We start from the raw sequence: 14,232 nt of genomic DNA, 5'->3' as shown, positions 1-14,232 counted from the left end.
AAATAAATAATCACATGTAGAAATAAATGTTAAAATGCAGAATTGATTAAGTCAATAAACAAATGTAGAACTAAATAAATGTAGTTGAATTCCACGTTGAACTCTCCTAACCCCACTAAATGAAGTCTGGATGTCAGTTGAAGTGTGAGCCGAGGAAGTGAAAGTGCTGAAGATAAGGCATTGGACTCTTGAGTACATAAGCACTCTGACTAGAAAGCAGCTGAATTGTTGGTCTCAGTTTTTTTTCTTCTTCTTCAGAAAAAAAACTCATGTTATAATGTTATCACATTACATAACATAACTGATATGTTATGTAATGCAGATGTGCCAAGAGGGTTGTGCAATGTATGTGCCAATGTTAGTAGTAGTAGTGGTAGTGTGTGTGTTTGTGTATTTGTTTAAAAATACTTTTTATATATAAGTTTTTAGTATATGATGATAAGATGTATAACATTATGTGGAAGTGAAGGCTGGACTCCAGAAAATATTTCCTGTTGCGGACAAGAATGTACATACATTTTATATTATATTACAATACTTGTGGTATTGGATGTAGTAGTTCCCCTAAATGTTCTGTGCGTGCTCAAAGCTGCTGGCATCATCAGCTACAAACTTAATCTGGGTCACTGGAGCTCAATCCATGGGATTAATTTGAAAGCGTCACAGTGAAGCTTGTGTATATGATGACAGCGACTTGTCAAATGTCAAAGAAGAAATTTAAGAAGAATTGACGGTGGAATGGAGGAAAATTTAAAGCAACCAAAATGAAAAATAATTAAATGATGGCTGAAATTCACGGATTAAGTTGATAATTGCAAATCAAATTATTATCAAAGTAAAATATGTATTTTAAACTTAAGTTTGACTTCTACAGATACAGGGTTGCAATAGTACTGTCTGATTTAAACAAAACAATTATCTATATATATGATTTAATCATATATTTTAGATTTTAAATATGAAATGTCATGTTTTGAGTGTGTTTTACAGTAAAGCTAATGATCAGCTACGATCATTTACCAACTTTACACATTTAGCCTGCCCATGACCACATTACTTTAACCGTAACCCCATCAAGCGGAAGAAAATATACATATATATCCTCTGAATTTAGTGTTTTACTTTTGTATTGGAATGTCCACACACAGGAACAACTATCAGAAGTTCAGGGTCCTCATGTGCTGCAGCATATTTGCAGTTAATTTTCATTCCTCCAGCTCCCTTTCCAGGAAACTCCTCCAGAGAGCTCCTCCTTATAAATTCTTCAATATGTACAACACATTTAGGGAGCCTACACATATACAGCATTCCTGACTATATATACTTCTACTTAGGTCCTTCCACTCATCTTAATATAACATTTGCAGCATAAGCCATCCTTGGTTGTTTTCTCTAGAGCATTATTCATTTAAATGAATATTTGGCTCTTTGGCTCCTGAATTCTCCTCTATACATTCACCAGCTATAGTTGTTTACTTTGTCGCCCTGTGCTGGGCAGGCTGTGTACAGCGAGTTCTTTTTTAAGGGGGTGAAAACAGCTGCCTGCTGCTGTTTGAAATAAAGTGGAAGAGAACATCAATAAAACATTAAAGCCGCACAAGCAAAAACCATTTAACAATACTTCTCTATTTCTGTCATTATGGCCAGTTTTCAGACCAACTCTGGATTATTGGGTCTGGACATTTCCAGAGTTTGTCTTTCACATATGAAGAACACATGGTCCAGGTCAGATACATTCACAACAACAGGATAGTGTCCAGAACATTCAGGTGAGGGGTGGGGAATGGGTGGAGCACGTAGGAGGCAGAGCATGATGTGTAAATTCCATTATATGTTTTTGTTGGCGTCTGCCTTTAGCAACAAAAGCTCACCAATCTAATTGTCTTTCCGAGTTGACAGCTCAGTCTGCTTCCTCATTGTGTTTGTGTGGCACCACTAACTGAGAACTTTCTGGATACTTTATATGTTCTCACATGGGCTCACTCAGACATTTTCCAGATATTGTACCAGGGGGCAAAAATACTGGAGGATGTCTGGAGCAACTGAATCGGACATAGATATTTTCAGCCTAGAGTGGCTTCTTTCCCATAACAGGTAGTCACTATATCTACTCTTAATATAGAAGCATTGATTAGTAGAGCAGTTAGTCATCAGTGAGGCTAGCGCTCACATAACCACTTAGTCCTGAATTGTTAGAATTTCACTCAGATTTTATTTTCATCCATGAACACATAATCTCTCAGACGTCACCAGATCTCTGATCGACACACGGCTGCTAACACTGAGTCTTTGCACCAGCATTGATAATGGTTTTGAGAGTGATTCACTCACGTTAATAACAATAATGTCAATTCATGTCAGGAACTGCTAAATCATCACACGAAGTTGCTGAGTCATTCCTTCAAGTCTCTGTGAATAATTTTTCCAGTCTGCGGTGTGTGTGTGTGTGTCTGTGTCTGTGTGTGTGTGTGTGTGTGTGTACATTCTTAAAGTTGATTTCGGTCCACTAGCTTATAGTCAGAATTAATCTGATTCTGCACCTTCAACAGGGATGTGACTGTGTTTCTTGCCACTTAAGGACAAATGAATAAATGATGCTGAAATCACTTGCCTCTTTGTGTTTGAACCACATCCATCTCTTCTACCCATAATACTTTGTGTTTTGGGGGTCTTTTGGGGTATCTCTGTGCTGCTATTTGCTGAATTCCCTCATTTTTACATTGACTGTTGAACCAAACTGAAGGAGGACACTGCTGCTTTTTGAGTGTGCAGATGCTGGCTGTTAGCTCGCCCTGGGAGTCGACCATTAAATTTTCATTCCTAAATTGCCCTGGACTTGCTGAATGTTGCTCGAGGGAGATATGAGAGGCCATCAGGGACGTTATTCAAAATTACCATGCATATTAATTCTGAATAACGTCTCTGATTCTCCCTGCATGCTCGCTATCATTACTTCCTATTTTGATGGAGCAGGGAATCGGAAAAGATTGACCTGTTAGAGGACATTGGAACATCTTCACAAGCATGTCAGGACTTTTCTGTTTCTCTTTTCAGATATTCAGTGATTTATTTTGATATACTGTAATATCAACTGTGTTCAAATGAAGATTTGTGTGATTTTAATTGTGCGTTCCATATTAATATTACCGTGCTTGATCCTCCGGTTGATGACTTCTCCCAGTTGGATGATGAGTGGACTGGACCAGGACTCAGGAGGAAGAGGAGGGTTGGAATGACCACAAATGACAGTGAGACGAGAGGAGAGCAGAACATTAGCGGCAAAGATGTGGTTGGCTGATTGAGATGATACCACAATCTGATTGGACAAATGTAAACACCCAACAGACGGCTGATTATAGGAAGCGGGGAGAGTGAGAGGGAATTGTGCATGAATGATTCTTGACTGAACTTTGAGTAAGTGTCATGAGCTCATCGGATACAGTCTGAGTAGTCCACATGTGTGAAGTTAATTTCCAGATTCTTAGTTTATTTTCAATCAAACTAGTTTTTTCACATCAGGCCTCAACAAGCACTTCGGTGTCAAACCCAGCCACCATAGAACCACATAGCCAGAAACCACGTGCTGTGCTCTGTGAGAATTCCCATCATCCTCACTGTCTGATACTGTAAACTGCACTCTCTCAGCTCGTGGACAAAAACACAAACACGGGAGCTCAGATTGTAGAAGTAGGGCGCTCCCCAAATCCAAACAGAAACTTCACACTGGCTCACGCTGTGGAGGTCCAGGTGGGGGAGCCAAGTCAAATATGTTTTTTGCCTCACAGCAGAGTTGAGACTGACGTGAGGGTGAATTAAGGAGGAACATGATCTATGAATATATACATTTTTTTAAGGTTTGAATCTAAATATTTGTTACCTTTGTCACACAATACTGACACAGACCACTAGATGTATATATTATTAAAATGCTAAAAATTAGAAAAGATTAGTAGTATATTTTATCACTGAATGCTTTAATCTCGACTCACACTTCAAATGTCAACACTTCATGCAACATCTTTTGTGATTCTCTCGCGCTGCACAGTAACTGGGTCAGTTGAGTTCTCTGTTATGTGTAGCCTGTATGGTCACATGTTTTTGGAGCTGGGTGAGGTGTGTGACACGAGGTGTTTCCAGGTGCGAGGCTTCAGTGGATCAGACAACAAAGCCGACTGGTTTCACTCGTCAGGAAAAAACCTGAAGCAGCTCGAAGAGGGAAAAGAGAGATGAATTTCAGTTCAATGCTGGATCCCACAGAGAGATAAAGACAAAAAGACACAGCAGGTTAATTAACCAGATCACCATGTGAAGATTTTCATTCACAGAGTATAGAGATGATATATATCAGCCTAAGTGTGTTTACATCCATGTGTATTCTCCATTTGTTTGAATTTGCAGCAGTACTGAACTGACCCGATGACAGCTGGGATTGGTTATTATTATTATCCTTATGCAATATTATCATTTGTGCACAATCTTACTTCCATATCACTTACTCCTATACTATTATCATTACTGCTTTCTATTGCTACTTTATTTAAGTATTAGTTTACTTTCTCATGTACACTGACACTGGTTCTGCATTTACTCCGTATAAACATTATATTGTTATTTCACTTATAATTCACTTTATTTTGTTATATTCACTTTTATGTATTTATTCTGAATATTATCTTCTTTTATTCTGTTTGTGCTGATGAATGCATTCACACAGGTTTTCCCCTGATTCCAAATGAGCTAAGACGGACGTTATTTTCTTGCACTGCAAAAAGATGCCAGCGGGGGCAACTAATGAACATGATATATCCCACCAGCAGAGGGCGGTGTGGTAAATGACTCCACAGGGTCACACATGGACAAAGACTGTCAGTGTCCTCATCTTACTTGAAGGAATGGAGGATTTATTCAGGATGGCAAACTCTAAACTGTCGTCACTGGTCTGCGTCTTCTTCTTCGTCTCATTGACCTTCATCTGTCCCATCCTCTCTGCTTGAAGACATATCATTAAATGTTATATTTAAAAACACTTTTATTTATTCATCGTGTCTCTGCTTCTCCATTGGTGTTTTTTCAGCTGGAGTGGTGGGTATTTTTAGCTTCCTCCAGTGGGTTTTGCGAGAGATTAATCCGACCAAGCAGTGTGGAGACCTTCCCTGGAGATAAAACATGAAGATCACATTCGGGTTTGGCTCATAAGGTTTTACAATAAGTCAGGTTTTCAGTTAGCAGCAATCAAGGTGCAACAATACAAAGAAAGCAGGATTAGCCCATGCAATGATTTAAAATATGATGTCAATTTGCAAAATATTAAGAGCTCTAACTTGCACTGATGTGTCTAGAATACAAAAATCTTTAATCTACTGGAATGGCACACGGTATACAGAGTGCATGCTTCAGCCAAATCCAGATAGTCCCCTTAAATCAAATCAAGCTGCACTTATAGACTTAGAATCCTTCAAACATGCCTTATTTTTTCATCATTGAATTATCCAATAAAAAATTGCACTAAATTGAATGGGTTCTTCCCAAACCGATAAAACATCACACACACCAGGTTCTGTAGTTTTTATCTAATCTTGCCTAGAAACAAATAAACATACAAATAGTATTGAGGTAAATATCATACTACATCACATCAAACTTCATACTACATTACTGTAAATATACACATTCAGCACCAATTAGTACTGTGTTTTTTTTAAGTAATACATATATTTAGATATGTTATGTTGATCCCATTAGGGACTCTACACTACAATAGTTAAAAATGTTAACTCTCGTTTTAACGTACTGAAACATGCAAAAATAAAAATGAATGGAAATGTAACACTGATGGTGGGATGGAACGAGGCACATTTACTTGTGTACTTTCTGCTCCACTACATTTTGACAATGCAATGCATACTATTGCTACATTGTGTTTTAATACTTAAAAATAAAATAATAAATAACAAGAGAGGAATTGGTTCACTTTTCCAATCGGAGCGACCAAGTAACATTAGACCCCACTTCCTGCAACTATAGAGCATCAGGAAGACACCACCACCAAGAGTCGTGATATAACAGGCTTCACTCTAAAATGACTTTTACTTTTAAATACGTTGTATTGAAAGCAAGTACTTACTTAACTTTACTCAAGTAGAATAGTTAATGTGGTACTTTCATTTTTAATTGAGTTCATGTCTTTATATTTGTACTTTAACAAGGTTAAGTATTTCCTCCACCACTACCCCCCCCCTCCCACTCTCTCTCTCACTCTCTCTCTCAAATAGGGCTTTAATGTGTTTATTTCAAGTTGAGGAAACAAACCAGATGAGAATCACTGCATGTCTTTTTTGTGAACTGTACTTACTTATGATGCAACGCACTAAATTTCTCTCAAGCTCTACAGTGGCTTCTCAAGTTTTCCAGACAACTCCCTCTCTTCATATTGGCCTGAATCCAGCTGAAACAAAAAAATAAAGCAGATGAGTCATGGGAGGATTTTCAAGTCAACATCGACAAAAATTGACGTGCACAAAATAAAAATGCATGAATGCACTGTGCCCTAGCTTGACCCCTAGAGGTCCCTGTATACCAGAAATCTCCCTTACAATGGGAGAGGAGCAGCCCTGTGCTCTCCTATCATCACATCACCTCTCACACCATTGTTCCTCCTCTGCTGGGTGGATGTTTGCGTCCACTGCCTGCGTCCTCTGATTTAGAGCTGTGTTTAAACCGTGCAGGGGCCCGTGTGTGACTGATGAGACCACCGAAGGAAGACGCTCTGTCCACACCTTGGTGTTTACCTTTCCTGTCAGCTTGTTTCCACAAAGGCGGCGAGGACCCCGGCTGTTTAGGGTCAGAGAGAGGGGCTGCAGCTGGAGCAGGGAGCGCTGCATTCTCACCTCAACACCTCCCTCTATTCTGGTTTTGAGGGTGGTGGTGGTAAGGAGACATCCAACAGTTTAACCCCTAGAACTCTTGCAAGTAAAACGTTTAAACAAGACAAGCATAATCAAGACTGAAAGCCTAACAGTGACTTTGCTAGTGTGCTTCAAATCAGCAATAATCCAAAAAATTTAATCAAAATGGAATTAAAATTAAAAGAATAATTTGACATCTTGGTAAATATGCTTATTCTTATCATCTATAGATAACGTCCACCAATCCTGTGTGTATGATAAAGCTTCCAGCTTAGCTTATCAAATAAGGACTGGAAGAAGGGAAGGGTCTAATTTGGCTTTGTCCATAGGTGGAGGTGGGAAGCAACAAAGTGAAAATACTTTGATGCTGTACTTAAGTAGATTTTTCAAGTGTCTGTACTTTCATTTTGACACATCTACACTTTCTACTCCTTACATTTTCAAAACTGGCTCGTTGTTTTCATTTTAATGCATTTGAGGGAAATTATCAGTTTTTTTCAGTAACAGAGAAAAGACGGTTCCTTGTTGTATGTCTATCAAGCACAACATATGTACCACAGCGTCAAAGATGTATCAAGACAAAAAAGCCAGGGGAGAAATAATGTGTGTACTACTGTGCCACATCTGTCCAAACAACAATATCTGCCCACCAGCAGCTCTGCAGCTCACACATTTACACATTATATCTGTAGAAGGTGCTGTGTGAAAAACTATTTTGTGCATACGTCGGTAATTAAATCCAAATGCATAACTTCAGTTTTTGTAATCCCATCAAAATCAATCAGTAAACATGATTTGTTGCAGCTTTAAAGTGCATGAGTGCTGTGGGCTTGATGCAGAGACTGAATAAAACTGAGAGGTTTTTACTATTAGATAACAAAGGAAGAAATACAGTGTGAAAGGTTTTTTTCTTTTCCAGGTGATTAGCCAGGTATCTCCTCCCTCCCTGGAAACAAAAAGCTCCAGCTGGGTTTGAATGCCACACACCGTCAGTCACCAGACAATGGGCCAGGATGGAGACACAGTGGGGAGGTTGTGAGGGGATAGAAGTTGGGTAGGGGGCTGGGTGGCGTCACCAGTGTCCCCGGGGTGCTATCAAAGTGCTGTGCCCTCCTCTTGCTCTCCACACACAGATAATCAGCCAATCGCCACAACTGAAGGGGTTTTAGCCGATCACAACTGATAATCTGGTGCTTTTAAAAGTTGTAACGTTAATTCACAAATCATTTTAGGGCCACGCAAAGCTTCATATTTCTGTGCTTCATGTTTTCTTGACAACAAATTAAAAACTCACATCCCCTGCAGCCTCTCTCCCACTTATCTCCCATCACATATGTGCACTTCCTCCATTCCATTCAAAATAAGTGACCTATTAACAATACATTGTTTTCAACAAGTAACCCTTTAACCCATCACTGAGCTCGCAGCAGCATGGTTTCATCTAACAAGCGCTCTCTGAAATGCAAATGTAATGACACGAACAAACAATCAGAGCAAACATACCAAAGCTTACATCTGTTAAACCTCACTTATTCTCCATTACAGCCCTGTACACAGATGCAGGTGCAGACACCATAGACACATAGTTGTATGAAGCCCCTTACCCACTAACATCTGGCTTTTGTCTGCAGTGGGACTGAATACAATCTGTATTCACTCTCAAGTCAAATTACTCTACAGGGTTGTATCGCCACCGATCTGCAGTGATGGAAACATGACACCCAGGTGAACTTGCCAATTTCTTCTTTATTTGAGCAGTCTAGACGCTGATGTTGCATTTTTTCGAAGTGACGTTCTGATGCGCATTGAGCTTCTGAGTGCAGGAATATCCATGATCATTTGTGTAGTTATTGTGTTTTACATGTGGCTGCTACGCATTCTGAGCATCCACACTACAAATCAAAAATGTCAGCATCCATGTCAGAAGAAAAGCTGCATTGTGTCCTGTTTTCTTTCAAAGAGGAATTACAGAGGTGAGGGTGGAGACAGATCTCCTCACACTCTTTTTATTAACTCGTTACTGAGGCTTTTAGTTATATTTTTAGAGGTAATTAATGTTCTGAGATAGACAGAGCAGGAACATTCATGATTTATGAACACACAAACACTAACACACTGCATCTTGTAATGCGTGTGACCCTGCGCCTCTACACTTGGTATTTTGGTTGCTTCAATCACCCTTTAGTGGTTGACTGCACCATAAGTCAAAAATCCCGATCCGGACCCAAATCTGCAGAGTTCCTCCGGAGGACAAGTGACCACAGAGAGCGGAACACTGACGGTGATGTAACAGGCTGACACATGGCAGCTTCGTGTGGTGCCGAGGTTTTAGGCTGGGTGTGTGTGACAGCAAAGTCCAGAAAACACCTTCCTGTCATCTCTCACTTTTTTCTGTAATCACGCGTTTTAAACATTAAAATCACTGGTGATGTGTTTATGTCGACTTTATGAGACGACGTTCTGACCATGAAGTCATGATCTGTCAGCCAAGCAAAGAGAAGAGTGGAGAGAAGAAGAGATTTAACCCTTTATACTGATTCAGGGATTTCACACTGCTTTTTATGTTAAAATGAAAAACACAGAAATGTAGTCTGTTCACAGTCTTCTATACAGACTCTGATGATGAATGATAAACCATCTGCTGATATTTAATGTGTTTGGAAGGCTTAGGCCTAAATGCAACCAGATCGAAGTTGACATCAATATCATTACGTGCAGTTCATCTCATGCTGATACTGGTCAGAGGAAATATCTGACATGAAGGATCACAGCTACAGACAAAGTAAAAACATGCAAACACATTTTGTTCAGACATAGAGAATTACAGACCCTGCAACTTCTTTCTTTGGCCACAAATAACACAAAGAATCTTGTACTTTTAGTTTCTTCCTTAGTGTAGTCGCACTGGTGTTGAATTGTGTTAACGAGACCTCATTAATATTTATAGAATCGAAAATGTGCTTTTCAAAATAATCATAAGCTTATTTTTTCTTTCTGCTTCCATTTCATTTTCAGGTCACTTCATTCATTTGGTCTGTCGATGTGCTCGGAGTTTGAATATGCTGATGTTTCCCTGCAGCCTCCCCCACTGTGTTCCCTCCCGACTGTTTGAACAGCTGGGCTTTCTTTATCACTGCCGAAGACCCACCGCTGATTCTTCCTGGTGGGAGGGGGTAGGTGAGGTGAATATGTGAATGTGGGGGGTCCCAGAATTGGGAGGGGCTCCCAGCAGGAAGGAGGTCTGACTACTACCTTGTTTTGGCAGAGCAGCCAGACTCATGGAGGAGACACACATACATCTTCTCCAACAGATTTCTGAAACTAATGTGACCCCGTCTCATAAGATCATGTCTCCAGGAGTTTGATACTCATGATACTAAGAGAGCAGAACGGAAGAGGAACAAAGAAATACAAATCATGCAACAATCACTAAAAGGGACGATGAGGTATTTTCCTGGAAAGAAGATGTGTTGACGCAGTGAATTTGAAAGGTGCTTAGGTCAAAGGAGGTCAAATAATACTAACAGTAGATACAAGACACTGCAAAAATCAGATTGGGCCCAGTCTATATCCAGGACATGGTTAACCAACGTCTGAATCACTGTATAATGTCTGATTGGAGTTTTCACATCATTTTGCCACATCAGCAGTTACCCTCTAGTGACAATGCAAGTCCTGGGTTCAAGTGTAAACACTGTCCATTCTCTTGTAATAGTCTCTTACTATGTTTACATGGACACTAATATTCTGATTACATGTCAGAGCACAGTCTGATTATGACTCACACCATTATGTCATTCTGTCAGTTTTAAACCTCAAACATGAATTAGTGTAACTTATTGTGGACCACAGTGTTTTCCATTTAATTCTGCAAAAGCTACAACTCCTTTTTATTTTTCCATCTTGTCCTCCATTAGGACGTTATAATGTGATAGAGACACATAAGTGTCTACATAATGCGACTAAAGTCAGAATAATACCCATGGTTTAATTAGATTATTGCTTATTCCGAGTATGACCTTATTCAGGTTAAAATAACCAGAAAATTCTGTTTACATGACAGCGTCTTATTAGACTGTTTCTCAGTCAGGTTTAATCTAAGAATATTGTTATCCATTGGTCATAGATAGATTGATGGATATATGGATAGATAGATAGATAGATACTTGAGAGAATGTTGTGAAGTCAAATGTCAGTGAGGGAAAGTGCAAAAGGTTGATTAAGAAGTTAAATTGGATATTGAACAGACTCGTCTGCGATTTTACTCAGAGTGTCTGCGTGCAGCAGGGTAATCATTGGAGAAGAAGCACGCCAGTCTAATGAGAGCAAACAAAATACAGGACAATTGGGATACAAATGAGAAGCAATTCCACCTCAGGCTGAGAGATAATTACAATCAATACCCAAACCTCGGGGTAAAGTCCTTTATGCTCCGACCTTGAACCTAAGTTGAATGCATCTGTACGGCGGTTGCTGGTGTTTACATTTAGATAACCGATATTGATATCAGTAATGATTTCCATATTAGGAGATACATTTTCCTTCACACTGGTGTCAAGAGCAAGATAATCCTGGATTAGGAACCTGCTCAGAGGCAAAGTTTATGAGCAAAAAAAAAAAAAAAACTGGGAGAGGTTTTCAGCCAATGTGTGTGTTTTGTATGTGGAGTGGGGGAGGGGGATCATGGGGTGAAATGTTGACAAATGGTATGGCCATCAGTCTGGGCCACCACACTCAATGCCAAAGTCAGTCGTCCCATTAATTACGAGAGGCAGGCATCCTAACTGCGCTCCACACACTGCCCCATTTATCCCCACTGACCGCTTCACACAGCAGACATTTTGTTTTTGGCCTGCAAGACTTGTAATTGGCAGCGGCCACACAACGCAGACCTTAACACTGGCCACTTTGGAGCCTCTCAGCCACCCGTCAACATCAACCTCACACAGGCACGGCCTTGACAACGCACACTCTGTTCTGTGGCTGAAATGATCCTGTGTTGGGCGGTGAGGAGCAGAATATGGCACGACACCTGGAATGAGCCCAAACGCAACGCGGACCAAAGATCCTCTCCTCCTCAGACATGATGTATGTCCACTTAGAGTAATAACCAGAAATGTTTTCATGCAAATAAATGACTTACTGCTGATATCCAGTCTTTTCCAGTTCTCGAAAGCTTTCCAGTGGATCTTTATCCTCCTGCAAAGAATGCAATACATTCTATGTTAGTGGTTTGTTTTGAATGGATCGGATTAATGGATTTGATGGAACGTCTCTCACACCAGGCGACTCTATTGACATGATTGGCACAGGGCGATAGACGTGAAACCAACAGCAGTCGTGCAGACACAGCTCCTGGAGAAGAGTGTGTGTGCCTCTGAATGTTCTGGTGGACACACAACAATTCTGACTTCTACGGCTTCTTCACAACAAGTACAACACAGCAACTGTACTTATAGAAGGAAAACTGTAGGAAAATGTGCAGGTTGTGTTTACTCAAGTTGCTTGCAGAAGTTAAACGTGAAAAAATGTGCCTCGTGTTTGGTGTGAACGCACCATCAGAGCGGAATGTGAAGTCACTGCCACATTGGATCATCTGATGCATAAAATGTTTTCTACTGAGCACTATTCTTCTCTTGTATAGAAGTAATACCCCTTGAAAATATATATGTACACACATACCTTCCTTACTACTTCTCCCCTCCACTGTATGTTGTTACTGGCAGAGAGAAGTACCTTGAGCTAAGCATGCTGGGTAGACAGTTTTCAGCACTGTTACTATTCTGAGTATAATGTTTGGCGGCCGGCCATGTGCAGCATTAGCTCGAGAGCTCACTGCCAACATCTGTGCTTCATAGAGACTGCAGAGGCTCTGGCACCGTTACTCAGCTGACGGACCGACTTGTAGCTCCACATACCTCCACGCTATCTTCCAAACTGGGGGGCAGCGAGGGGTATGGGAGGCTTTTCACAGCCAGAAAAGCATCTATCATGCAGGCGCCGCTGTGACCAAACAAATCGGCGGCGGCTAGAAAATATGATTTCACCGGGAGAGGAATGTGAGTGCTAAGGCTGAGAGGCTGTGCAAGAGAGATGGGTGGGATCAGTGCGTTCAGTTGTGGGGACGATTCTCGGGGCCTCCAGCTTATGTAAAAGGACTTTAGGTGCCTGAGGGTGGGGGTGTAATTCCCAGTGGCATCCTTTGAGGAGACGTTTCAGTTTGTTTAAGGCTGAAACAAAACGCAATGAACAAGTTGACATCTTTTACCATTACAGTTGTTTTACTTCAAAAAAGTAAAAAATGTCTCTTTGTGCTTTTGATGAAAAGGCTTCACTTGGAGGAAGGTGTCTGTCTGGTGTTGGTTTCCAGTGTGAGGCCTCAGCAGAGGACGCCATGAGGAAGCAATCAGCCCATCGATGAGTGGGCCTGGTGGAGACGCTCTGACCCCCCCCCCCCCCCAGAAGTCTTGAGGGATCTAATCAATCACTTCAAGCAGGCAAAATACCCACACATGCAATTCCTGACCCAGATTTCTGCTGCTAAGTTTGTGTTATTGTTTGTTCTTTCCCCCGCTGAAAAGTCAGCACAACGAGGGGCTGAAAAAACAGCAGAGTCCTTAAAGAAAAGTAAGTTATTATCTGTGGTGTTGATCAGCTGAGTCTAGCAGGACTGTCTCCTCTATGGTTACAGTTATTCAGCTGCCGAGGGAGAATTTAATCACATTACATTTTAGCCAGTTGACACTAGATGAGCCAAATGGAATGACACAACATGGCTCTTATGTCAAATTAAATTAAACTGCTCCTCGCTCAAAAACATTTAAGATCGATGATGTAACAAACTATACATGGAAATAAAGTTTTCATTCATTTCCCAGTCGAACAACATTAAATCACCCTCATGTACATCCTGCCTCATAAGTATAGAATCGTTAGTCTGAACATTGGCCCATTTTCTTTCTGGCACAATCCAATTTATTGACCTATTTTAATTACAGATGAGTGAAGATTTGAGCAACCGGAACACCGTGTTTAATCAGTAGAAAAAACACAATAGCTTACATGGTGGAACACATGTATAAAAAATTGTTTACCAACTTAAAAGTTTTGATTAGAAACTACGACCAAATCAAATTTGTTCAAATTAAAGTCAATATTAACACAATTGATGGCTTTAACTTGAAAAAATACTTCTTTGTAAAGGTGCTTAACAATTGTCTTTTTTTCAGTGAGTGTTTATTACATATAATCTTGTAAACATTTCATTACATTGTGATTTTGAGTGTTAAAACATTAACAAACTCCATGTAGGAATGTGTACATGTGT

General features: G+C 40.2%; 1 long non-coding RNA gene across 2 annotated transcripts in view; it reads right to left on the bottom strand.

Annotated features, from left to right (window-relative positions):
- Positions 1-2,085: 2,085 nt before the first annotated feature.
- LOC109642789 (uncharacterized) overlaps positions 2,086-14,232 on the bottom strand; it is a 14,572-nt gene continuing 2,425 nt past the window's right edge. Inside the window, exons 4-7 of one of the 2 annotated variants that reach the window (XR_011240100.1) lie at positions 12,049-12,104; positions 6,353-6,445; positions 3,990-5,153; positions 2,086-3,197 (exon numbers count right to left, since the gene is read on the bottom strand). This is a non-coding gene — a long non-coding RNA (uncharacterized lncRNA). Of the gene's footprint in view, positions 3,198-3,989; positions 5,154-6,352; positions 6,446-12,048; positions 12,105-14,232 lie in introns of those variants that run through there. The other variant, XR_002203677.2, reaches the window with a different exon arrangement.

This window comes from Paralichthys olivaceus, chromosome 23, assembly GCF_024713975.1.
Source record: "Paralichthys olivaceus isolate ysfri-2021 chromosome 23, ASM2471397v2, whole genome shotgun sequence".
NCBI lineage: Eukaryota > Metazoa > Chordata > Actinopteri > Pleuronectiformes > Paralichthyidae > Paralichthys > Paralichthys olivaceus.
The sequence above is the reverse complement of the archived record's forward strand: the minus strand, read 5'-3'. Positions and strand labels throughout refer to the sequence as shown.